We start from the raw sequence: 26,223 nt of genomic DNA, 5'->3' as shown, positions 1-26,223 counted from the left end.
GCTGAGACTGAAGCTTTACCCTTTGTTTCCACTGAGAAACGTGCCGCGTGACTCATTTCCCCACGCGTACAAGTTATCTTAGGTCGGCGTTCACGGTTAAACTTCTGAGATTCAGATCGAGTTCTAGGTAATTTTTTTCCGAACTGGTTGGTTCGACTTTCGAGTTCTAATGAGGTCGAGAACTCATTAGAGTTCGAGTACTTCATTTTCTGTAAAGCACCTTGAATGACCTTTGTGTCTGAAAAAATCCTATATAAATAAAGTTGACTTGAGAACAATAACTGCAGCACAGCTCCAGTGCAGCTCTAGTGCAGCTCCAGTGCTGCCCCCCTCATAATGTTAACGTTACTCCTGCTCCTGTCCCCTATGTCACTAATGCCACACAAACAGTCAGATCCCCCATCTCCTCATACTCTACAGATTTGGTAGCCAGCATCTAATGTTCCAACTGACTTCTCCTTCAATGGGGGGTGGGGATCGGCATAAATCATCTGAGTAACATGAGTCTGTGGGGGAAAGTTGAGTTCTTCCTCAATGGGAAGGGTCACAAGCTGTAACCATGGCAACATCCCAGCCAGGGCCTCCGTGTTTTACTTCCTTTATATAAAAACAGTCTGTATAATAATCCTGTCAGAGCATTCAGAGATGGGACAGTGTGACCTAGGTGGTCAGCGGGAGCTACATGAACAGCAGGAGGCGCTGAAACGCACAGGCTTAAGTTCAGGGCCATCTGCTAAAAAGAAGACCCAGACAGACTTCTAGCGGCCAGGGGCTGCTGAGCATGCCTCTGAAGAATGGCGGGGGCTGGCTGGGCTCCACATTAGTGTGTGTGTGTGTGTGTGAACGTTTGAGTGATTGTGCAAGGGCGCACTTACACAAGAGCTTCAAATGGCTATGTTTGCAAACAGGAAGCAGAAACCCTTCTTTTTCCAGATCCCGAGTGGGAAAAGACTCTTTTTTTGGAGCAAAGGGGAACAGATTCAGAGCTGGGGAAACACAGGGCCGGGGAACAGATGCAGGAATGGGGAGATGCGTGGCTGAGGAACAGACACAGAACCAGGGGGACACAGGGCCACAGAGACACAGGGTTGGGGATCAGACGCAGGACTGGGGAGATGCGTACCTGGGGAACAGACACAGGATTGAGGAACTGACACAGGGCCAGGAACAGACACAGGGCCGGGGAACAGACACAGGATTGAGGAACTGACATAGGGCCAGGGAGCAGACACAGGGCTGAGGAACAAACACAGGGCCAGGAACAGACACAGGGCCGGGGAACAGACACAGGGCTGGAGAACAGACACAGGGCTGGGGAACAGACAGATGAGAGGATGATTAGAAATGGGGAGATTATTACAGCCCTTTGGATTTGACTGGACAGACACTGAAAACAGTTGTTTCTAACAGCACAACCAGTAAATACATGTAACAGAAAGTAAGAGCAGACCATGATGTCTTGTCTTGCTCCCTCTCCCACTGTACAGAAAAATCCAGCGTTGTATCAGTACTATAGTAACTGAACATCCCCGTCTTCCCCTCTCCTCACAGGCTTCTTTCACTTTACTCCGTTTTCGTTTAGTTTTTCCAGGAATGGACGGGAATGGGATTGTGGTAGTTGGCTGCTTTGTCAGACCATCCCTCTGTATTGAGGTCAGCTGCGATCCATCACGAGGGCGGATGGCCTGGCGTCTGTCGGGCTCCTGTGGGGCTGTGGGGGGGCAGGAGCAAACAGAGCCCTCCTCCAGGAGTCTGCAGCCAAGGAGGAGGAAAGCTAGAAGAATATGTCAGGATAATATCCTGGTGGCAGGCTAAGCCAAGGGCAGTATGCTGCTCCTTTAGAGCCTCAGCCAGAAATTTTACCAGCCACATAGAGTCATAAGTATGGTTTGAACTCTTCTCTGGAAGACGGCCTGTGATTTCATTTTTAATGGTAAGATTTCACAGATGTGAAGGGAAGTGTTATCATAAGCGCTCAAAGCTTATTCTTATAATACATTTTTGGTTCTTTAAAATATAAAGTAGATACAGAAAGTATTCGAGTCCCTTCATGTTTTTCAGATTTCAGATGTCATGCTGCAGTCTTATGTTAAAATTGTTTAAATTAGTCTTTTTTTTTTTTTTACGTGATCAATCTACACTCGATACTCTTTTCTTGGGTATGAGGCACTTTGCACATCTGCATTTGAAAATTTTCTGCCATTCTCGGCAGATCCTCTCAAGCTCTGTCATTTTGGATGGAGACTCTCAGTGGACAACTGGTTTCAGGTCTCTCCATAGCTAATTGATTGGGTTTAGGTTCAGGCCTGGGCTGGGCCACTCCAGGACATTCACAGAGTCATTAAACCACTACTGCATTGTCAGGCTTTATGCTTAGGGTCATTGTCCTTTTGGAAGGTGAACCTTCGGCCCAGACTGAGGTTCAGAGCAGCTTTTCATTAAGGATATCTCTGTACTTTGTTCTGTTCAACTTTCCCTTGACCCTGACTTGTGTCCCAGTCCCTACAAAACACCCCACAGCATGATGCCATCAGCACCATGCTTCACCGTTGGGTTGGTTTTGTGCAGGTAATGAGCCGTGCCTGATTTCTTTTAGACATGATGCTGTCACCACCATGCTTCACTGTCGGAATGGTATTATGCAAGTGATGAGCCGTGCCTGATTTCCTTTAGACATGATGCTGTCACCACTATGCTTCACCGTTGGGATGGTTTTGTGCAGGTAATGAGCCGTGCCTGATTTTCTTTAGACATGGTGCTGTCACCACCATGCTTCACCGTTGGGATGGTTTTGTGCAGGTAATGAGCCGTGCCTGATTTTCTTTAGACATGGTGCTGTCACCACCATGCTTCACCGTTGGGATGGTTTTGTGCAGGTAATGAGCTGTGCCTGATTTCCTTTAGACATGATGCTGTCACCGCTGACAACATGCTTCACCGTTGGGATGGTTTGGTGCAGGTGATGAGCCGTGTCTGATTTCCATCAGATATGACACTTAGAATTGAGGCCAAGCATTTCAATCCTGGTTTCATCAGACCAGAGAATCTTGTAATAATTGATACTTTATTGATCCCCGTGGGGAAATAGTTTTTACGCCTCCCTCAACTTGCTCTTTATAGAGTAAGTTGTCCGCAAAGGGCAGCCACCTGTTGGGGCGCCCAGGGAGCTGGGGGCTAAGGGCCTTGCTCAACGACCCACAGACGTGCTGAGGCTGGGTTTGAACCAGCGACCTTGTGATTACAGGTACACAGGCTTAGCCCACTGAGCCACATGCTGCCCAAGCGTGGTACCGTGATAGGATGCCACCTGTGCAATAATTTCATTTGTGAAATTTTCTCGCTATAAAATATTCCATGGTTAACTGTTAGTGGTATTATTAGAAAATGGAAGCAATTGGGAACAACAGCAACTCAGCCATGAAGTGGTTGGCCACGTAAAATCACAGAGCAGGGACAATGCATGCTAAGGTGCACAGTGTGCAGAAGTCGCCAACTGTCTGCAAAGTCAATAGCTACAGACCTCCAAACTTCATGTGGCCTTCAGATTAGCTCAAGAACAGTGCATAGAGGACTTCATGGAATGGGTTTCCATGGCCGAGCAGCTGCATCCAAGCTTTACATCACCAAGTGCGATGCAAATCTAAAGAAATCATTAGACTTTTCAGAAATGAGTAATAGAAATTGGATGCACCTGAACTAAATTAGAAGCATCATAGCAAAGGGTCTGAATACTTATTTCAATGTGATGTTACAAATTTTTATTTTCAATAAATTTGCAAAAATTCTGAAATTCTTTTTCTGGTTTAGGTAAGTAAGAATTTCATTGTACTTTGTACATGTGACAATAAGACTTTGTGTATGGTGTATGATGTATAAGGGCTTCTGCAAATCACACTCAAAGCACAAAAGCACCCCAATTTCCTCGGGCTGCACATTCAGGCAGAGTGAGTCAGCGTCCCGTCCCTGATGGAGTTGGCCTGTAGTTCTGAGGAACAGACCCGCATTGTCTGGGCCACAGAAAGGCCTTTATCTGCCAGGAAGTGGTGTCTATCACAGACGCCCGACATTCCACCACTGGTTTCTCTGTAACACAGAGCTGCACGTATGAATAAGCGGTGAGCTGTCCCAGCTTTATTATTCATACTCAATGGGAGACACTCATCATTCACTTCTACTGTACTGCAGACTGTCCCACAGTTACATTTATTAACATTAATGAATCTATTGTCACTTCACTGATACATGAGTCTGCCATTGTTACATATTTATATTCTGGGTCTACATATTTATCTTTTGCTAATGTACAATAAGCGTCATGTTCCATTATGAATGATAAGTAACAGGCTAAATGTCTTTTGGGTTACAGCTGTGATCCATTGCACTACGGTTAATGGCTGAAGGATGCATGTGTGTTAATTACATACATCTCAGCATGGTGTCTCTGCACACTGCTTGCATGATGTAAAACAAGTAGCAGCAGCAGCACAAACCGTCTGTCCTGGATATACAGAAGCTGTCTGAACGGCACCCTCTGCATGTGCGACGTGAGTGTCATTGTTTACTTTGATTATGCATTAACTGTGGCAGAACAGACAGTGTTTGTCCTGTAGGGGGATGGGTGATACTTGTTTGCTGTCTGCACCTCTCACCATGGCAACCAACAAGTCTCCACATTATTTCTGAGCACTGACCAATCAACATGCATTGCCAGCAAAATCAAGTGGTATTCCCACTGACCTAGATTTTTTTTTGCATTTTAAAGCTGCAAACTGAAAAACTGATAATAGAAACACAAAAAAATAATCAAGCATACTTCAAATATTGCAAGAAAGTTTTAAAATTTGCTTAGGGTGGAATTATTGTTAAGTTGAAATAGAAGCCATTTGCAAAACTGAAAATGAAACAGAATTTGCAAATTAGTCTGTTGTCAGAAACAGTTCCCGACCATTATTTCCCCATTTGACCAGCAGGTGTCGCTGGCCAACCCATTTTCTCTGTTTTTCCCTTGGTCTAGTGCTTTTGTCAGTTCCTATTGTTTTCCCCTACTTCATGAGCTGCCAAGTGGGTGAGCAGGTTGAGCATGTGGCTGGGATTATTGCACCCCTGCCCTCACAGGTTTTTGAGACCAGCTGGAAGCGCCTCACTCATGCCCTGTTTCTAGCCTGTATATTTCCTTGCGCTATGTTGTGTGTTAGTTCTCTCCTGTTATCCTTTTGTTTCTCCTGTGCCTTTCAGTTCAGTGTACAATAAAGTCCCCTTTGTTTTCAGGCTAAGTGCATCATTATCAGAGGTGGAGATTTCAGGTCCAGAGAGTACAAATCCATCTGTTCCCAAGATTTTGTTTCAACCAACCAGCTGAGTATAAAGAGTCACAGTCACAGAGTACTCAGCTGGTTGGTTGAAACAAAATCTTGGTCTGGATTTGTACTCTCTGGGCCAGAAATCTCCACCTCTGATCATTATCCATCCCCTGCTTATGTGTAGTAATTTTGTACCGAGTGCTTTATATTAAAACTGACAACTGAAATAGAACACTGTGGATGGGAAATAATGTACAGTGGGGCAAAGAAGTATTTGGCAGCCACCGATTGTACAAGTTGTCCCACTTAAAAAGATGAGAGAGGTCTGTAATTTTCATCATAGGTACACTTCAACTGTGAGAGACAGAATGTAAAAAAAAATCCAGGAAATCACATTGTATGATTTTTAAAGAATTTATTTGTATAATGGTGCAGAAAATAAGTATTTAGCACCTACAAACAAGCAAGAATTCTGGCCCTCACAGACCTGTTACTTCTTCTTTAAGAAGCTCTTCTATCCTCCACTCGTTACCTGTATAAAAGACACCTGTCCACATCTTCAAACAGTCAGACTCCAGCCTCCACCATGGCCAAGTCCAGAGAGCTGGCTAAGGACACCAGGGACAAGATTGTACACCTGCACAAGACTGGGATCAGCCAATCGACAATAGGCAAGCAGCTTGGTGAGAAGAGATCAGCTGAGTGGCCAGTGGGTCGTCCACCTTCCTGCCTGCACCATGCCCCGCCCTCGCCCCAGAACCTCCGGAGTCCTTGACAAAAGGTCACATAGTAATTGCCTTCTGAGCTGAGTCGACACACTTATTCAGGATGATTATTTTCAAGGGATCCATTCTTACATAATCAGCACATTGTAGCAGCCGCACCTCTCATGTCAGGTCCTATAACTTTCCTCATTACTCTTCTCAATACTAGAATGAGACCAGGACACGTTTTAGACGCAGGTATGTGTTGCTTTCTGCAACATGCACCCGCTCTACGTTGAAGTACGAATTTTAGCCTATTATCATTTTCACTTTCTCAGCTTCACTACAGGCATGCAGATTTGGAAAGATTAAAGACTGAAGACTTTTATTTGGCATGTGCATGAATATACTGGTACACCAGCAGTGAAATGGAATTGCCCTTACTCCACAATCGCAAAAAACAAATGTTAGAAAAATAAATGCTGAAAATATCAAAATATCTTAAAAAGTAAAGAGAATGAGTTATAAAAAATGTTAGAGAAAATATTTATAGAGCAGTTTGCAGTCAGAGCTTATTTTAGTGATCGGTGGTGTTAATGGTCCTAATGGCCTGAGGGGTAAAAGCTTCTCCTCAGCCTCTCAGTCCTGACCATAAGGCTCCAGAGGCTTCAGCTACAGCTATCATACCAAGCACTGATGTTCCCGGAAAGCACCAATGCCACAGCAGTGCTGTAGAATGTTTTTTGTAGCAAAGAGAAGATTTTGAATTTCCTCATCTGCCTCTGGTGATACAGTCACTGGCTAGCTTTCTGCACCAGGATGGACTTGCTGGTTTTCCATGTTAGGTCCTCAGAGATATGTACTCAACCTGAAGCTGCTGACCCTCTGCACCAGAGTCCCATAAATCTTGAGGAGTCTATATTTACTGTACTGCTCCTTCCTGAAGTGCAATACCATGGTCTTGGAGACATTCAGGTCCAAGCTGTTAGTCTGGTACCAGCTCCTCCACCTCATCCAGGTATGCCGTATTACCACTGGAGATCAGACCTATCAGCAACAGCTACCAGCTACCATTGCTGTACCGTCGTGTTTTTATAGGGAGTAAAGCACAGGGCTCAGTAGGACAACCTTGTGGGGCTCCAGTGTTAAGGATGAGGGTGTTAGAGGGCAGCTACTGGCCCAGAGAAGACATTTGGGCTTGTTTAGGAAGTTGAACAGACTGTGGCATTTCATAATGAAAAGAGATTAAAGTGGCTTTCAATAAAACACCAAAACACAATTCTTCTGTGGAACATTGATGGTGATTTTCTTTAATTGCTGTTTTTCTACTGTTCCGTGGGCGTTATTGCCACCACCCTTTGGGGAAGTGGTTGACGTTAGGGTTTTGGTTAAAAATATCTGCTATATAACTAGAAGGTGGCAGAAGGAACCAGAAAGGATCTGCCACTGCAACAGAAGTGAGGAGTACTTAGCAAACTGCTATTCTCTTCAGACATTTACTGTCTCTCTAGCTGAATCCAGAGCCTGAATATGATTAGTGACTATGTAGGGCTATTGAAACATATAAACCAACATACACTATATTGCCAAAAGTATTGGGACACCTGCACACACATGAACTTTAATGATATCCCATTCTTAATACAGGCTTTAATATGGAGTTTTGCAGCTATAACAGCTTCAATTCTTCTGGGAAGGCTGTCCACAAGGTTTAGGAGTGTGTTTATGGGAATTTTTGACCATTCTTCCAGAAGAACATTTGTGAGGTCAGGCACTGATGTTGGACGAGAAGGCCTGGTTCACAGTCTCCGCTCTAATTCATCCCAAAGGTGTTCTGTCGGGTTGAGATCAGGGCTCTGTGCAGCCCAGTCAAGTTCCTCCACACCAGACTAGCTCATGCATGTCCTTATGGACCTTGCTTTGTGCACTGATGCACAGTCATGTTGGAACAGGAAGGGGCCATCCCCAAAAGCCATGAAATTGTCCAAAATGGCTTTGAATGCTGCAGCACTAAGAGTTCCTTTCACTGGAACTAAGGGGCCAAGCCCAACCCCTGAAAAACAACCCCACACCATAATCCCCCCTCCACCAGACTTTACACTTGGCACAATGCCATCAGGCAAGTACCGTTCTCCTGGCAACTGCCAAACCCAGACTGCACACTGTGTGCCTCAGCACGTGTGGCCCCCGCTCTGTGATTTTATGTGGCATACCACTTTGTTGCTGCTGTGCCCGGTTCCTTCTACTTTCTATTTCTGTTTCACGAATAGACTTATTCACAGGTGGCATCCTATCACGGTATCACGCTTGAATTCACTGAGCTCCTGAGAGCGACCCATTCTTTAGCAAATGTTTGTAGAAGCAGTCTGCATGCCTAGGTGCTTGATTTTATACACCTGTGGCTATGGAAGTGACTGGAACACCTGAATTCAGTGATTTGGAGGGGTGTCCCAATAATTTTGGCAATACAGTGTATCAAGAAACATAATGGCATTGGTTTATTTTATATGTACCATGTTGAGTATGTGTCAGTGCACTACAAATGAAACACATGGAACCTAGAGAGTTGCATTTCTGTTGTCTTTATCCTGTAAAATAAAGTAAACATGAACAACACCATTATCCATGCACACTACACAAGTTACAATGAACTATGAAACTTCTCTTTATCTGTATCTGCTGAGAGTGAGGCAGAGAGATTCAGACCACCAGCAGAGCTACAGACCTCCCTGTTCCCCAGCTGTCCCTGCTGTTGGAGAGGCCATGGGATTCAGACCATAAACAGAACTGCAGATCTCCCTGTTCCCGAGCTGTATATGCTGAGGCAGATGGATTCAGACCCTCAGCAGAGCTACAGACCTCCTTGTTCCCAAGCTGTATATGCTGAAACTGATGGATTCAGACCCTCAGCAGAGCTACAGACCTCCCTGTTCCCTAGCTGTCCCTGCTGTTGGAGAGGCTGTGGGATTCAGACCATAAACAGATCTGCAGATCTCCTTGTTCCCCAGCTGTATATGCTGAGGCAGATGGATTCAGATCACCAGTGGAGCTGTAGACCTCCCTGGTTCCCTGCCGTACCTTCTGAGGGAAAGGCAGAGGGATTCAGACCATAAGCAGAGCTGCAGACATCCCTGGCCCCCAACCATATCTGCTGAGGGAGAGGCAGATGGATTCAGACCACGAGTAGAGCTGCAGACGTCCTTGGTCCCCAACAGTATGTGTCAAAAGAGAAGTATAGCAATTTAGACCACAAGCAGAAAAAAAGGCGACCACCAAATGCCACAGCCAGCCCCAAATAGAGTTGGTAGTGAAGTTTCTTTGGGGTTATGAGGTTGCACACTGCTATAACTAATGGGTAGATAAAGAGGCACAGGCTTCTCTTTAAGCCCTGAATTGTTTTATTTAGCAAGGTGTAGGTTGGTGTGCAAGTAGGGTGCAACTTTATGCAGTAATGTATTATAATGGTTCTACATACTGTAGATTAGTCATTGACATTCACTTGCAGTTTATATTCTGCATGTACCAATTGCGATGCAGTGAAACTGAAAGCCCAGAAAAATTTGCAGTGGAAAGTCCCTCGTAGTTAGCAGTTACCCCCACACCATTCACACGGATATCTGTATGCATAACATTCAGCCTAAAACATGTTTAAGAGGTCAGCAACCCTGTGGCAATGGCACGAAAGCAAAACATGGCGTGAGCCTTTGCAGACCCACATGCATGATCTGTGATCTGCAGGAGGTACAGTGTTGGGACACAGAGAATAAAAATGATGCAACATTATTCCACTAAGCAGTAGTGGGAAAATTTGCTGCCATCAAGCTTGACAAAGTAGATGTTCTTCCAGTTCTCTGGCGCAGTCAGACAAAACATTAAGCAAATCACATTTCCAGCATCCATCTTCTACTCCTGGGTAGGAAGGGAGTTGTGCTGGTTCCCAGACAATAAGCTTTTCATTCTTCATGAGGGCAGCAAAGGATGACAGAACCCTCTTCACAAATAAAACGAAAGTAAAAAGAGCTAAAGGCCCCATCATTCTTTAAGCTAAGAATTTACATTTGTAATCATACTGTATATCTTAACTATCTAATCTTATGTAATCTCAACTATTTCTGAATGAAACTGTTAACTAATGCATATAAAATTAAAGGACAGCCTAGGATTTGACTGTACCATCACCAAACAAACCAGTAAACAGGATATCACACATGCACTGTTACATACTCTTTCCATATTATAAAAGAAACTTCTTTTATTTTTACTTATATTTTTATTTATAGTTGTTCACTCAACTTTCCAATGCTTAACAAGAATAAAAAATCTATGAAATACCTGGAAAAGTGATAAAAACCTGTGGTATGTGAAAACTTGACTGGTTGTGTATATTAAGTGTTCAGTTACTCATTTTACTGAGTCACCTCCTCCATGATTTGCTCTGAAGGGTTGATAACTTTGTTTAATTCCACCTGTACTGACATTATGGACTTTGTGACTCCTTTAAAATCAGGGTTGAATCATGAGACTCGCTCTCTTAGACAGGACTGTAGAAAAGCAGAAATGGAAAAAAAAAAAGCTGCAAGTTTTCTATGAAATTGAGAAATTGTCTTGCTAAATATGAGGGGGCAGTTAAAGTAGTAAGAGCAAAATATCTCTCAAACATTATCTCTCAAATCTCATAGACCAAACGTTTAATACTATTAAGTGTCCTATTTTCTAATTTTTGCCATTATCCCCTGCCTTTAGCCCCTACCTTTAGACCCTGCCTTAAGCCCCTGCCTTTAGCCCCTAGCTTTAGTCCCTGCCTTTAGCCCTACCTTTAGACCCTGCCTTAAGCCCCTGCCTTTAGCCCCTAGCTTTAGTCCCTGCCTTTAGCCCTACCTTTAGACCTTGCCTTTAGCCCCTGCCTTTAGCCCCTAGCTTTAGACCCTGCCTTTAGCCCCTGACTTTAGCCCCTACGTTTAGACCCTGCCTTTAGCCCCTGCCTTTAGCCAATACCTTTAGACCCTGCCTTTAGCCCCTGACTTTAGCCCCTACGTTTAGACCCTGCCTTTAGCCCCTGCCTTTAGCCCATACCTTTAGACCCTGCCTTTAGCCCCTGACTTTAGCCCCTACGTTTAGACCCTGCCTTTAGCCCATACCTTTAGACCCTGCCTTTAGCCCCTGACTTTAGCCCCTCTGGTTTCCGGAATTAGCCTGAGCCTGAGCCCTCCTTCACTTCCTAGAGATGCAGAAAAACTAATACATGCCTTTATAACTTCTAGATTGGACTACTGCAATGCCCTCCTTTCGGGTTGTCCATCTGGATCCCTACATAAACTTCAGTTAGTACAAAATGCAGCTGCCAGAGTTCTAACAAAAACTAAAAAATTTGATCACATTAGCCCTATCCTGTCTTCCCTGCACTGGCTACCGGTCAAGTTTAGGATTGACTACAAATTATTACTATTGACTTACAAAACTCTGAATGGCCTTGCACCACAATATCTCAATGATCTTCTGGTCCCTTACAACCCTTCTCGCCTGCTTCGTTCACAAGGAGCAGGATATCTATTAGTTCCTAAAGTAGACAGGGCTACGGCAGGCTGCAGAGCATTCTCTTACAGAGCTCCGCAGCTGTGGAATGGTCTCCCGGCGGATGTGCGGGATTCAGGCACACTCTCGCTTTTCAAGTCTAGATTAAAAACGCACTTGTATAGCTTAGCGTATAGGAAACCTAGTTCTGGTTCCAGCTAGTCCCTCACTCCCAGTCAGACTAACAGTATGAGGTGATGAGCTGGGTGGGGATCGGTGTCATTGGCTTTGGATAAACTGATGCGTCAGTGCTGTCACTCTGGCTCTACACTAGAGTGCTGATGTTCAGGGAGTCCCCATGCCTGTGTTCCCGCCTGTCTCTCCCTCTTTCTCATGCTGCTATAGCCAGATCTGCCGGAGCCTAGACGAATATTGCACTCGATCATTTTGCTTGCACTGCCTCTGGTTTCCTCAACTCTGGCTAATACACAATTATTCTTACTTCCTCCCTCACCCCTTCTGGGGTGTGCTCCATGGAGCACAATGTCGTTGAAGAGTTTATGCCTCTGCGGCCTGCAAGACAACTACCTCCACCTCCGGCAACTACCCTCCAACCTGCCTGCCCTTGGCTCAACACGATGCCTCGCCATCCATCCTGCGGCTGTGTGTCTATTAATCCTGCCATCGTGCATCAAGCACCCCGTGCCTGCACCGGTCGGCCGCTGCACTGAGACTGATATTTCAACCCCTGTATTAGCTTAGTCATTTCATCTTGTCTGTATTAGCTTAGTCATTTCATCTTGTTTGTTTGACTCATCTGCCGGCCCCTGGAGGATGGGCTCCCCCTTTGGGTCTGGTTCCTCCCAAGGTTTCTTCCTCTTAGGGAGTTTTTCCTTGCCACCGTTGCCTTTGGCTTACTCAATGGGGGGTCCTTACGAGGCAGAAATGTAAAGCGCATTGAGACAATGTAATGTTGTGATAATGCGCTATATAAATAAAATTGAATTGAATCTCTAATATGAAACCCACTACTATTCTTCCCTCACAGCTGCTGGAACATGTGGTAGCCATCGCTGGTCCCAGTGCTCGATCTGTTATAAATAGCTGCTCCACCTTGTTTTAAATTCAGCCTCTAATAAAAAAAACCCAACCTGGATCCAACAGATTTAAATATTTTTCACCTATTTCAAACTTCCATTTTTATCTATAGTCAATTCAATTTATTTGTATATAGCGCCTTTTTCTTGGTGTCTCTGGTTGAGTGCCTTACAGACGTTAAAGACTGGACGGCAAAAAAGCTAAATGACAGTAAGACTGAAGTGATACTCTTTGGCCCCCTTGACCTAACGTTAACCCAACTTTAGTAAGAATTGAGGTCCTCTATTTATAAACATGCACAACTATATCAAATATCTTCATGTCATTTCTGATTCTGGCCTAAATTTTAAACTCAATAGTCCAAGATAACTTCTACCAGCTGAAAAACCATAAACAGATTTCTGTCAGGTTGCTGGTTTGAATCCTGTGAATGTTGGGAGTGATCCCACTTCATTGGGCCCTTGAGCAAGGCCCTTCACTTGCATGACTTGAATCTACATCCAACCATGCATGCAGGTCCTCCAACTTTCAGGAAAATTTGGGGATTGGTGGCAGGATTGGCACTGCAGCCACTGGAAAAAAGAACTGCATGCCCCTGATCCTTTTTATGTTAGTGCTCTTTTCCTTTCTCTTTTGTATGTTTTAAACTTGTATATTTTATGCTTTATTTAATTATTATTATATTATATATTGTTATATTTCAGTTATCCTTTTAATTGTACCGTACATCTTAAATTCTAGCTGTGAATCATTATTGTGCAGCACCTTGTTCAGCGTCTGCTGTTTTAAATTTGCTTTGTAAATACATTTGCCTTGAGCTGCCTTATCTGACCACCATCAACAGTATGGTGTCTGGGACTGTTATTATGACTACATTAAAATGTATAGTCTGAAGGAAACAATGAGTGAGCAAGTGTAGTGATGGGACTGATGGAGTTTAAGGGGCAGCTTATGAAGATGCATGTCACCTGCATGAGGGGAAGTCTGACGTTTCCCGGAGCCATTCGTCCGTTCTTTCTGATTCACTTTACTCTCACAGGAATTCATCTGCCTCACCTGCTGAAGATGACAAACATCTAAAGGTGGCAAATAACACTGCAGATGACTTGCATACGTACTTGCTGTGCGTCTTCTGCGGTGTGTATCTCTTCTGTTTATATGAAAGTGATGCAAACCTCAGAGGGTTACGTGAGGTTTCTGTTCTCACCCCAGCACATCCTCCTGCAGATGGAAGCTGAATAGGAAACACGTCCGCAGCGAAGGGTCTGCTGACTGCTGAGGCAACACATATTGTTGTCATCGATGTACAGAACATACTGAGATGTGTAGAAGTTCTGTCCTGAACTTCAATCAAAAAAATACTCATCTCAGGGAAAAAAACAGCTCATGTGGGGATTAAAAAAAGCCCAGCACCAGAGAAATGCCGTGATGTGAATAAGCTGGCATCTACAGGCATAGAAATGCAGTGATGTGAATAAGCTGGCATCTACAGGCAGAGAAATGCAGTGATGTGAATAAGCTGGCATCTACAGGCATAGAAATGCAGTGATGTGAATAAGCTGGCATCTCCAGGCAGAGAAATGCAGTGATGTGAATAAGATGGCATCTCCAGGCATAGGAATATTCAATTCAATTCAATTTTATTTATATAGCGCATTATCACAACATTACATTGTCTCAATGCGCTTTACATTTCTGCCTTGTAAGGACCCCCCATTGAGTAAGCCAAAGGCAACGGTGGCAAGGAAAAACTCCCTAAGAGGAAGAAACCTTGGGAGGAACCAGACCCAAAGGGGGAGCCCATCCTCCAGGGGCCGGCAGATGAGTCAAACAAACAAGATGAAATGACTAAGCTAATACAGACAAGATGAAATGACTAAGCTAATACAGGGGTTGAAATATCAGTCTCAGTGCAGCGGCCGACCGGTGCAGGCACGGGGTGCTTGATGCACGATGGCAGGATTAATAGACACACAGCCGCAGGATGGATGGCGAGGCATCGTGTTGAGCCAAGGGCAGGCAGGTTGGAGGGTAGTTGCCGGAGGTGGAGGTAGTTGTCTTGCAGGCCGCAGAGGCATAAACTCTTCAACGACATTGTGCTCCATGGAGCACACCCCAGAAGGGGTGAGGGAGGAAGTGAGAATAATTGTGTATTAGCCAGAGTTGAGGAAACCAGAGGCAGTGCAAGCAAAATGATCGAGTGCAATATTCGTCGAGGCTCCGGCAGATCTGAGTATAGCAGCACGAGAAAGAGGGAGAGACAGGCGGGAACACAGGCATGGGGACTCCCTGAACATCAGCACTCTAGTGTAGAGCTAGAGTGACAGCACTGACGCATCAGTTTATCCAAAGCCAATGACACCGATCCCCACCCAGCTCATCACCTCATACTGTTAGTCTGACTGGGAGTGAGGGACTAGCTGGAACCAGAACTAGGTTTCCTATACGCTAAGCTATACAAGTGCGTTTTTAATCTAGACTTGAAAAGCGAGAGTGTGCCTGAATCCCGCACTTCCGCCGGGAGACCATTCCACAGCTGCGGAGCTCTGTAAGAGAATGCTCTGCAGCCTGCCGTAGCCCTGTCTACTTTAGGAACTAATAGATATCCTGCTCCTTGTGAACGAAGCAGGCGAGAAGGGTTGTAAGGGACCAGAAGATCATTGAGATATTGTGGTGCAAGGCCATTCAGAGTTTTGTAAGTCAATAGTAATAATTTGTAGTCAATCCTAAACTTGACCGGTAGCCAGTGCAGGGAAGACAGGATAGGGCTAATGTGATCAAATTTTTTAGTTTTTGTTAGAACTCTGGCAGCTGCATTTTGTACTAACTGAAGTTTATGTAGGGATCCAGATGGACAACCCGAAAGGAGGGCATTGCAGTAGTCCAATCTAGAAGTTATAAAGGCATGTATTAGTTTTTCTGCATCTTGAAAGGACAGCAACTTCCGAAGCTTGGCTATGTTCCGTAGATGATAAAATGCCGTACTGGTAATGCTATTTATGTGAGCACTGAAGCAGAGGTCGGAGTCTACCAGGACACCAAGATTTCTGACCACTGTTTTAAATTGAGTAGGGAGGCCGCTAGGGTTGGGGTTTACAAACTTATTGCGGGCCTCCTTAGGACCGATTAAAAGAACCTCAGTTTTTTCAGTATTTAACATGTTGAAATTCCTTGCCATCCAACAACGGATGTCTAGCAGACAGTCGGCTAAAGAAGAGAGCTGGGATGCGTCACTAGGTTTAACAGATATATACAATTGTGTATCATCAGCATAACAATGAAAATTAACACTGTAATTTCTAATTATGTTACCAAGCGGTAGCATATATAGATTGAACAGTAGGGGGCCCAGCACTGATCCCTGCGGGACACCATATCTTACTTTAGTGGCTATGGATGACTCATTGTTTACATGGACAAACTGGTAACGATCAGTTAAATACGAACGAAACCACAGTAGTGCTGTCCCTTTAATGCCAATCAATGTTTCCAACCGGTCCAAAAGAATATTATGGTCTACAGTATCGAATGCTGCAGTTAGATCCAGTAAGAATAATAGCGATATACAGCCACGGTCGGAAGCCATAAGCAAGTCGTTTATCACTTTGACTAAGGCCGTTTCTGTGCTATGATTGGGTCTGAAACCAGACTGATATAGCTCGTTAGCATTATTATCTTGAAGAAAGGAGGACAGCTGGTGAGCAACAACTTTCTCAAGAATTTTAGAAATGAAGGGAAGATTTGAGATGGGTCTATAGTTTCCTAAGTCACTAGGTTCAAGATTGGGTTTCTTTAGGATAGGTCTAATAACAGCCATTTTAAAAGATTTAGGAACATATCCAAGACTAAGAGATGAGTTTAACAAGATTAACAATGTAGTGCTAATCAGTGGTGCAATTTCCTTAAGTAGATTGGTGGGTATTGGGTCAACAAGGCTAGTAGTGGGTTTGCAAGAGGAAATTGACTGAAGGAGTTCTGTCTGCACTACAGGAGTGAAACATTCAAAGATGTTATCATTAGTACTAATAACACTAGCACTAGCAGAGGATTGGTGGTTGTGTGCAACCGTGGGCGTGCTCGTGATGGTATGTCTAATCGTGGTTATTTTATTATTAAAAAACGCAATAAAGGCATCACTACCAAGAGCTTCTGGGACTTGTGAGTTTAACATTGAACGATTCTTTGTTAACCTAGATACAGATTCAAATAGGAATTTAGGATTGGTTTTGTTATTTTCTATTAGTTTAGAGAGATACATAGACCTAGCAGTCATTAGTGCATGTCTATACTTAGACAGGCTCTCTTTCCAGGCAAATCTAAAAACTTCTAATTTTGTTGACCGCCATTTGCGTTCTAGCTTTCGTGAAACTTGTTTAAGTTCACGTGTACGGTTAGAGTACCAGGAGGCAGGTTTCTTATCTCTATGTTTTATTTTCTTGAGTGGTGCTACATGATCAAGAGTGGTACGAAATGATTCTACCATGTTCACGGTTACCTGTTCAAGTTCATTTACACATGACATTTCAGAGGGTAGGTTAAAGGACTGTGGGAGCTGTTCCAGAAAAGTTGCAGCGGATAATGAGGCTATGGAATGTCTAGTATCGTACCTCTGGTCTGGGGCCTTAGGGGAGTTATGTTGTATTTGAAATGTTAAAAGGTAATGATCTGAAAGTAGAGGATTCTGAGGGATAATTGATATGTGTTCTACCAGGACACCATGACTAAGAATCAGGTCTAGGGTGTGGTTACAGGCATGAGTTGGCCCAGTTACATTCTGATGTACACCGACAGAGTCAAGAATGGTAGTAAATGCTTTTGTTACTGGATCACTTTCATTTTCCATATGAATATTAAAAACACCAACAATCAAGGCCTTGTCGGTAGTAACCACCAAGCTTGTTAAGAAATCTGCAAATTCCTTAAGGAAATTGCTATAGGGGCCTGGCGGTCTATACACAATGGCAATGGTGATTGGAGGTGTAGAACTACACTTAGATGTGCTAGCAAGACTTAGAATAATAAATTCAAACGTACTAAAGCTATAACCAGTATTTTCACGCACTCCTAGGTCGGTCTTAAATATTGCAGCAACTCCGCCACCTTTGCGATCGGGTCGAGGAGTATGCTTATAGCTATACTCAGCTGGAGTGGATTCATTTAGTGCCAAGAACTCATTCGGTTTTAGCCAAGTCTCAGTAAGACATAGGGCACTAAGATTAGAATCAGTAATGATTTCATTTACGAGCAATGTCTTAGGAGCCAGCGATCTAATGTTCAGGAGTCCAAGTTTTAGGTTTGCATTACACCTACTATCCAGAGTTGAAATAGGTCTAATTTCTCTAAGGTTTGTAAGACACGAACTACGATGGAATGATCCCCCACGATTAAAACCGCGGGGAACAGATACAGAGCGAGGATACTGCAGAGTAACACACCCATGTGGAGCACAGTTACCCACATGGGTGTGTGGAATACAGTGATGTGAAGAAGCTGGCATCTACAGGCAGAGAAATGCAGTGATGTGAATAAGCTGGCATCTCCAGGCAGAGAAATGCAGTGATGTGAATAAGCTGGCATCTACAGCCAGAGAAATGCAGTGATGTGAATAAGCGATGGCATCTACAGCCAGAGAAATGCAGTGATGTGAATAAACTGGCATCTACAGCCAGAGAAATGCAGTGATGTGAATAAGCTGGCATCTACAGGCATAGAAATGCAGTGATGTGAATAAACTGGCATCTACAGTCAGAGAAATGCAGTGATGTGAATAAGCTGGCATCTACAGGCATAGAAATGCAGTGATGTGAATAAGCTGGCATCTACAGGCATAGAAATGCATTGATGTGAATAAGCTGGCATCTACAGGCATAGAAATGCAGTGATGTGAATAAGCTGGCATCTACAGACATAGAAATGCAGTGATGTGAATAAACTGGCATCTACAGCCAGAGAAATGCAGTGATGTGAATAAGCTGGCATCTACAGGCAGAGAAATGCAGTGATGTGAATAAGTGATGGCATCTACAGGCAGAGAAATGCAGTGATGTGAATAAGTGATGGCATCTACAGGCAGCTTATTTGTTTCTGGCACATTTATTCTGAATTTAGTAAAGAAGAGCCTGTGCCAAGACTTCTGCAAGACTTCTGCAATATCTTTAACCACCTTTAATAATTTAGGGTAAACCAATAAAAATGAAGAATAACCGAGCTAAAGTTTGAGATAAATGCACTTCCTGAGTGTGGTTATGCGGATATGTGTACCCCTGTAGAGCGAGGATATTGCAGGGTAACACACCCATGTGGAGCACATTTACCCGCATGGAGTGTGGTTATGCGGATATGTGTACCCCTGTAGAGCGAGGATACTGCAGAGTAACACACCCATGTGGAGCACAGTTACCTGCATGGAGTGTGGTTATGCGGACATGTGTACCCCTGTGGATCGAGGATACTGAAGATTAACACACCAATGTGGAGCACAGTTACCGGCATGGAGTGTGGTTATGCGGATATGTGTACCCCTGTAGAGCGAGGATATTGCAGGGTAACACACCCATGTGGAGCACATTTACCCGCATGGAGTGTGGTTATGCGGATATGTGTACCCCTGTGGAGCGAGGATACTGCAGAGTAACACACCCATGTGGAGCACAGTTACCCGCATGGAGTGTGGTTATGTGGACATGTGTACCCCTGTGGATCGAGAATACTGAAGATTAACACACCAATGTGAAGCACAGTTACCGGCATGGAGTGTGGTTATGCGGATATGTGTACCCCTGTGGAGCGAGGATACTGCAGAGTAACAGACCCATGTGGAGCACAGTTACCGGCATGGAGTGTGGTTATGCGGATATGTGTACCCCTGTGGAGCGAGGATACTGCAGAGTAACAGACCCATGTGGAGCACAGTTACCGGCATGGAGTGTGGTTATGCGGATATGTGTACCCCTGTAGAGCGAGGATACTGCAGTGTAACACACCCATGTGGAGCACAGTTACCGGCATGGAGTGTGGTTATGTGGATATGTGTACCCCTGTGGAGCTAGGATACTGCCGAGTAACACACCCATGTGGAGCACAGTTACCCGCATGGAGTGTGGTTATGTGGATATGTGTACCCCTGTGGAGCTAGGATACTGCAGAGTAACACACCCATGTGGAGCACAGTTACCGGCATGGAGTGTGGTTATGTGGATATGTGTACCCCTGTAGAGTGAGGATACTGCAGGGTAACACTCCCATGTGGAGCACAGTTACCCGTATGGAGTGTGGTTATGCGGATATGTGTACCCCTGTAGAGCGAGGATACTGCAGGGTAACACACCCATGTGGAGCACATTTACCCGCATGGAGTGTGGTTATGCGGATATGTGTACCCCTGTAGAGCGAGGATACTGCAGAGTAACACACCCATGTGGAGCACAGTTACCCGCATGGAGTGTGGTTATGCGGATATGTGTACCCCTGTGGAGCGAGGATACTGCAGAGTAACACACCCATGTGGAGCACAGTTACCCGCATGGAGTGTGGTTATGCGGATATGTGTACCCCTGTGGAGCGAGGATACTGCAGAGTAACACACCCATGTGGAGCACAGTTACCCGCATGGAGTGTGGTTATGCGGATATGTGTACCCCTGTGGAGCGAGGATACTGCAGAGTAACACACCCATGTGGAGCACAGTTACCCGCATGGAGTGTGGTTATGCGGATATGTGTACCCCTGTGGAGCGAGGATACTGCAGAGTAACACACCCATGTGGAGCACAGTTACCCGCATGGAGTGTGGTTATGCGGATATGTGTACCCCTGTGGAGCGAGGATACTGCAGAGTAACACACCCATGTGGAGCACAGTTACCCGCATGGAGTGTGGTTATGCGGATATGTGTACCCCTGTGGAGCGAGGATACTGCAGAGTAACACACCCATGTGGAGCACAGTTACCCGCATGGAGTGTGGTTACAGCAAGTTTACGCACCACTCTTCCAACCACTTCTTCAGTACAGGGTGGGGGAAGCTTGAGTGTCTGCCTGCATGCACAGGGCACCGGGCTGATGTACACATATATTAGCCCACATTTTTATTTTTCTGCTTGTCTGATTCATGTGTTGATGTTCTGCTTATGTCTGTTGCATATGTCGCTTTGAAGAACTTCAGCCAAATGATGAAACATATATAATGAAGGCTGGAATTATAGATCATTTATGGGTTCAGAATGTTTTCACTGATGAGACTTCTAAGCACTTGTGTAAGTTGCTCTGGCTAAGGGCATCTGCCAAATGCCATAAATGTAATATGGAAATGTAAAATGGTTCTTTTAGTTCTCCGAACTGATGCCTAGAAAAGTTTATTGGAGCACATATCAATGTTAGAGAACAATGGAGAACATAGGAAGGGGAAGAGGAAGCGAGAAGCACAGTGAAAGAGGAAGGATCTTTTGGATTTAATTATATCTGCTAGTGTATTAGGTTAGTGAAGGTAGACTGAGCCTACAGGAGGAACAGGGCCACTGGCAGGCATGGAGAGTGATGCGTATACGTACCAACTTATCACAAAGCATCTTACAGCTGTATGCTTATATGTTATAACACAGTTAACATCAGCTGTATAATACAGTGTTACATTCTATACGGTTACAGTGGTATATACACACAGCAGCTGTTTCACACAGAGTTATACTCAGTTCATTAGCTGTATAATACAGTGTTACATTCTATACGGTTACAGTGGTATATACACACAGCAGCTGTATCACACAGAGTTATACTCAGTTCATTAGCTGTATAATACAGTGTTACATTCTATACGGTTACAGTGGTATATACACACAGCAGCTGTATCACACAGAGTTATACTCAGTTCATTAGCTGTATAATACAGTGTTACATTAAATACAGTTACAATAGTATATAGAAACCAGGGCTTCTTCCCGTGTCTTCACTGCACCCTAAGGTCACCACATCTGCCATCTTATAATGGATCATAAAAATCAATGTAGCTTATTGTATTATATTATTATACTTTTAATTTAGTATTACTACATTATTACAGCTTTTCTTAATTGCATTAAGCTAGATGACCATATGCTTTAATTCAGTCCTCAAAATGACCACACTATTCCCAGAATTAAACACTGTGTTCCTGTGGTTAGTGTCATGTCAGAGATTGGTTGCACCATTTCAGCAGATCATTCAACACGCACCCCATTGGCAAAGCACAACAAAGAACCATTCATAATAAACTCCTCTCTCTAATCACAAACAAGGGCTCAAAACTTAAGATCAATTAGCACTTAACACTCCATCTGAAAACACTGCTTGTCAATTTGATTCACACATGATGCTCAACTACTAACTGCTTATAAATGACGCTGTGTATGTGTGTGTGTGTGTGTGTATAATATCAGATGATATTCGTGCGACTGTGGTTGACCATGTGCTTGTCCATGGTTTGACAATGAGAGAAGATGAGCTACATGTGCATCCAAATCTCAGTTGGTATACAGTTGCTTCCATAATCCATAGTTTCAGAATTGAGACTTTGCATAATTACAAGGATGGTTTGGAGCTGTTACAAAACGTTCATATTGCAACAACTGAAGAGAAACTACCCATAAATGATTCTGTACTTAGATCTCACATGATGTTTTTTAAACACTGCGTGTGTATGTTTTGTGTGTAGAACTGAAAGGCGGCCTCATGGTGGAGGCAGACAATGACTCCTGCCAGATGAAGAAGAACAAGAGATAGTAAATATGGTTGAAACCAACAATATTATTCGCTTAAGGGAAATTCAGAGCAGAGTCATAGAGGATCAGCAAACATTCCAGGGTATGAATCACATCAGCATTTGTATTACATACTGCGTCGTAACAGCATAAACATGAAGCAGGTGTACAGTATAAGATCCCTTTTGAAAGGAATTCAGACTGACTCAAGACCCAACGCCTGCAATATTTACAGGTAAGATCACTGCAACCTCACACTGTAATCCTAGGTTAGGATGCAGTAAACAATACAGTACTGATTTAATGAACATGCACTAAAGCCTATGAAGCAGGGAATCTTCTGTGGACCAGGGAGGAAGCCAGTGAGGATATCACTGTAGAGTCCATCCAAACCTGGATAAGACACAGCCGAGCATTAGAGTCCACCCAAGCCTGGATAAGACACAGCCGAGCATTAGAGTCCACCCAAGCCAGGATAAGACACAGCCGAGCATTAGAGTCCATCCAAACCTGGATAAGACACAGCCGAACGTTAGAGTCCATCCAGGCCTGGATAAGACACAGCCGAGCATTAGAGTCCACCCAAGCCTGGATAAGACACAGCCGAGCGTCAGAGTCCACCGAAGCCTGTATAAGACACAGCCGAGCATTAGAGTCCACCCAAGCCTGGATAGGACACAGCCGAGCGTCAGAGTCCACCCAAGCCTGGATAAGACACAGCCGAGCATTAGAGTCCACCCAAGCCTATATAAGACACAGCCGAGTGTCAGAGTCCACCCAAGCCTGGATAAGACACAGCCGAGTGTCAGAGTCCACCAAAGTCTTGAAAAGACACAGCCGAGCGTTAGAGTCCACCCAGGCCTGTATAAGACACAGCCGAGCGTTAGAGTCCACCCAGGCCTGTATAAGACACAGCCGAGCATTAGAGTCCACCCAGGCCTGTATAAGACACAGCCGAGCGTTAGAGTCCAGCCAGGCCTGTATAAGACACAGCCGAGCATTAGAGTCCACCCAGGCCTGTATAAGACACAGCCGAGCGTTAGAGTCCACCCAGGCCTGTATAAGACACAGCCGAGCATTAGAGTCCACCCAAGCCTGTATAAGACACAGCCGAGCGTTAGAGTCCACCCAGGCCTGTATAAGACACAGCCGAGCATTAGAGTCCACCCAAGCCTGTATAAGACACAGCCGAGCGTTAGAGTCCACCCAGGCCTGTATAAGACACAGCCGAGCATTAGAGTCCACCCAAGCCTGTATAAGACACAGCCGAGCGTTAGAGTCCACCCAGGCCTGTATAAGACACAGCCGAGCGTTAGAGTCCACCCAAGCCTGTATAAGACACAGCCGAGCGTTAGAGTCCACCCAGGCCTGTATAAGACACAGCCGAGCGTTAGAGTCCACCCAGGCCTGGATAAGACACAGCCGAGCGTTAGAGTCCACCCAGGCCTGTATAAGACACAGCCGAGCGTTAGAGTCCACCCAGGCCTGTATAAGACACAGCCGAGCGTTAGAGTCCACCCAGGCCTGTATAAGACACAGCCGAGCGTTAGAGTCCACCCAGGCCTGTATAAGACACAGCCGAGCGTAAGAGTCCACCCAGGCCTGGATAAGACACAGCCGAGCGTAAGAGTCCACCCAAGCCTGGATAAGACACAGCCGAGCATTAGAGTCCACCCAGGCCTGTATAAGACACAGCCGAGCGTTAGAGTCCACCCAGGCCTGTATAAGACACAGCCGAGCGTTAGAGTCCACCCAGGCCTGTATAAGACACAGCCGAGCATTAGAGTCCACCCAGGCCTGTATAAGACACAGCCGAGCGTTAGAGTCCACCCAAGCCTGGATAAGACACAGCCGAGCGTAAGAGTCCACCCAAGCCTGGATAAGACACAGCCGAGCGTTAGAGTCCACCCAAGCCTGGATAAGACACAGCCGAGCGTAAGAGTCCACCCAGGCCTGGATAAGACACAGCCGAGCGTTAGAGTCCACCCAAGCCTGGATAAGACACAGCCGAGCGTAAGAGTCCACCCAGGCCTGTATAAGACACAGCCGAGCATTAGAGTCCACCCAGGCCTGTATAAGACACAGCCAAGCGTTAGAGTCCACCCAGGCCTGTATAAGACACAGCCAAGCGTTAGAGTCCACCCAGGCCTGTATAAGACACAGCCGAGCATTAGAGTCCACCCAGGCCTGTATAAGACACAGCCGAGCGTTAGAGTCCAGCCAGGCCTGTATAAGACACAGCCGAGCATTAGAGTCCACCCAGGCCTGTATAAGACACAGCCGAGCGTTAGAGTCCAGCCAGGCCTGTATAAGACACAGCCGAGCATTAGAGTCCACCCAGGCCTGTATAAGACACAGCCGAGCGTTAGAGTCCACCCAGGCCTGTATAAGACACAGCCGAGCATTAGAGTCCACCCAAGCCTGTATAAGACACAGCCGAGCGTTAGAGTCCACCCAGGCCTGTATAAGACACAGCCGAGCATTAGAGTCCACCCAAGCCTGTATAAGACACAGCCGAGCGTTAGAGTCCACCCAGGCCTGTATAAGACACAGCCGAGCATTAGAGTCCACCCAAGCCTGTATAAGACACAGCCGAGCGTTAGAGTCCACCCAGGCCTGTATAAGACACAGCCGAGCGTTAGAGTCCACCCAAGCCTGTATAAGACACAGCCGAGCGTTAGAGTCCACCCAGGCCTGTATAAGACACAGCCGAGCGTTAGAGTCCACCCAGGCCTGGATAAGACACAGCCGAGCATTAGAGTCCACCCAAGCCTGTATAAGACACAGCCGAGCGTTAGAGTCCACCCAGGCCTGTATAAGACACAGCCGAGCATTAGAGTCCACCCAAGCCTGTATAAGACACAGCCGAGCGTTAGAGTCCACCCAGGCCTGTATAAGACACAGCCGAGCATTAGAGTCCACCCAAGCCTGTATAAGACACAGCCGAGCGTTAGAGTCCACCCAGGCCTGTATAAGACACAGCCGAGCGTTAGAGTCCACCCAGGCCTGGATAAGACACAGCCGAGCATTAGAGTCCACCCAAGCCTGGATAAGACACAGCCGAGCATTAGAGTCCACCCAGGCCTGTATAAGACACAGCCGAGCATTAGAGTCCACCCAGGCCTGTATAAGACACAGCCGAGCGTTAGAGTCCACCCAGGCCTGTATAAGACACAGCCGAGCGTAAGAGTCCACCCAGGCCTGGATAAGACACAGCCGAGCGTAAGAGTCCACCCAAGCCTGGATAAGACACAGCCGAGCATTAGAGTCCACCCAGGCCTGTATAAGACACAGCCGAGCGTTAGAGTCCACCCAGGCCTGTATAAGACACAGCCGAGCGTTAGAGTCCACCCAGGCCTGTATAAGACACAGCCGAGCGTTAGAGTCCACCCAGGCCTGTATAAGACACAGCCGAGCGTTAGAGTCCACCCAAGCCTGGATAAGACACAGCCGAGCGTAAGAGTCCACCCAGGCCTGGATAAGACACAGCCGAGCGTTAGAGTCCACCCAGGCCTGGATAAGACACAGCCGAGCATTAGAGTCCACCCAGGCCTGTATAAGACACAGCCGAGCATTAGAGTCCACCCAGGCCTGTATAAGACACAGCCGAGCGTTAGAGTCCACCCAGGCCTGTATAAGACACAGCCGAGCGTTAGAGTCCACCCAGGCCTGTATAAGACACAGCCGAGCGTTAGAGTCCACCCAGGCCTGGATAAGACACAGCCGAGCGTTAGAGTCCACCCAGGCCTGTATAAGACACAGCCGAGCATTAGAGTCCACCCAGGCCTGTATAAGACACAGCCGAGCGTAAGAGTCCACCCAAGCCTGGATAAGACACAGCCGAGCGTTAGAGTCCACCCAAGCCTGGATAAGACACAG

The sequence above is a fragment of the Paramormyrops kingsleyae genome, chromosome 5 (assembly GCF_048594095.1).
Source record: "Paramormyrops kingsleyae isolate MSU_618 chromosome 5, PKINGS_0.4, whole genome shotgun sequence".
NCBI lineage: Eukaryota > Metazoa > Chordata > Actinopteri > Osteoglossiformes > Mormyridae > Paramormyrops > Paramormyrops kingsleyae.
This window is presented reverse-complemented; position numbering follows the sequence as displayed.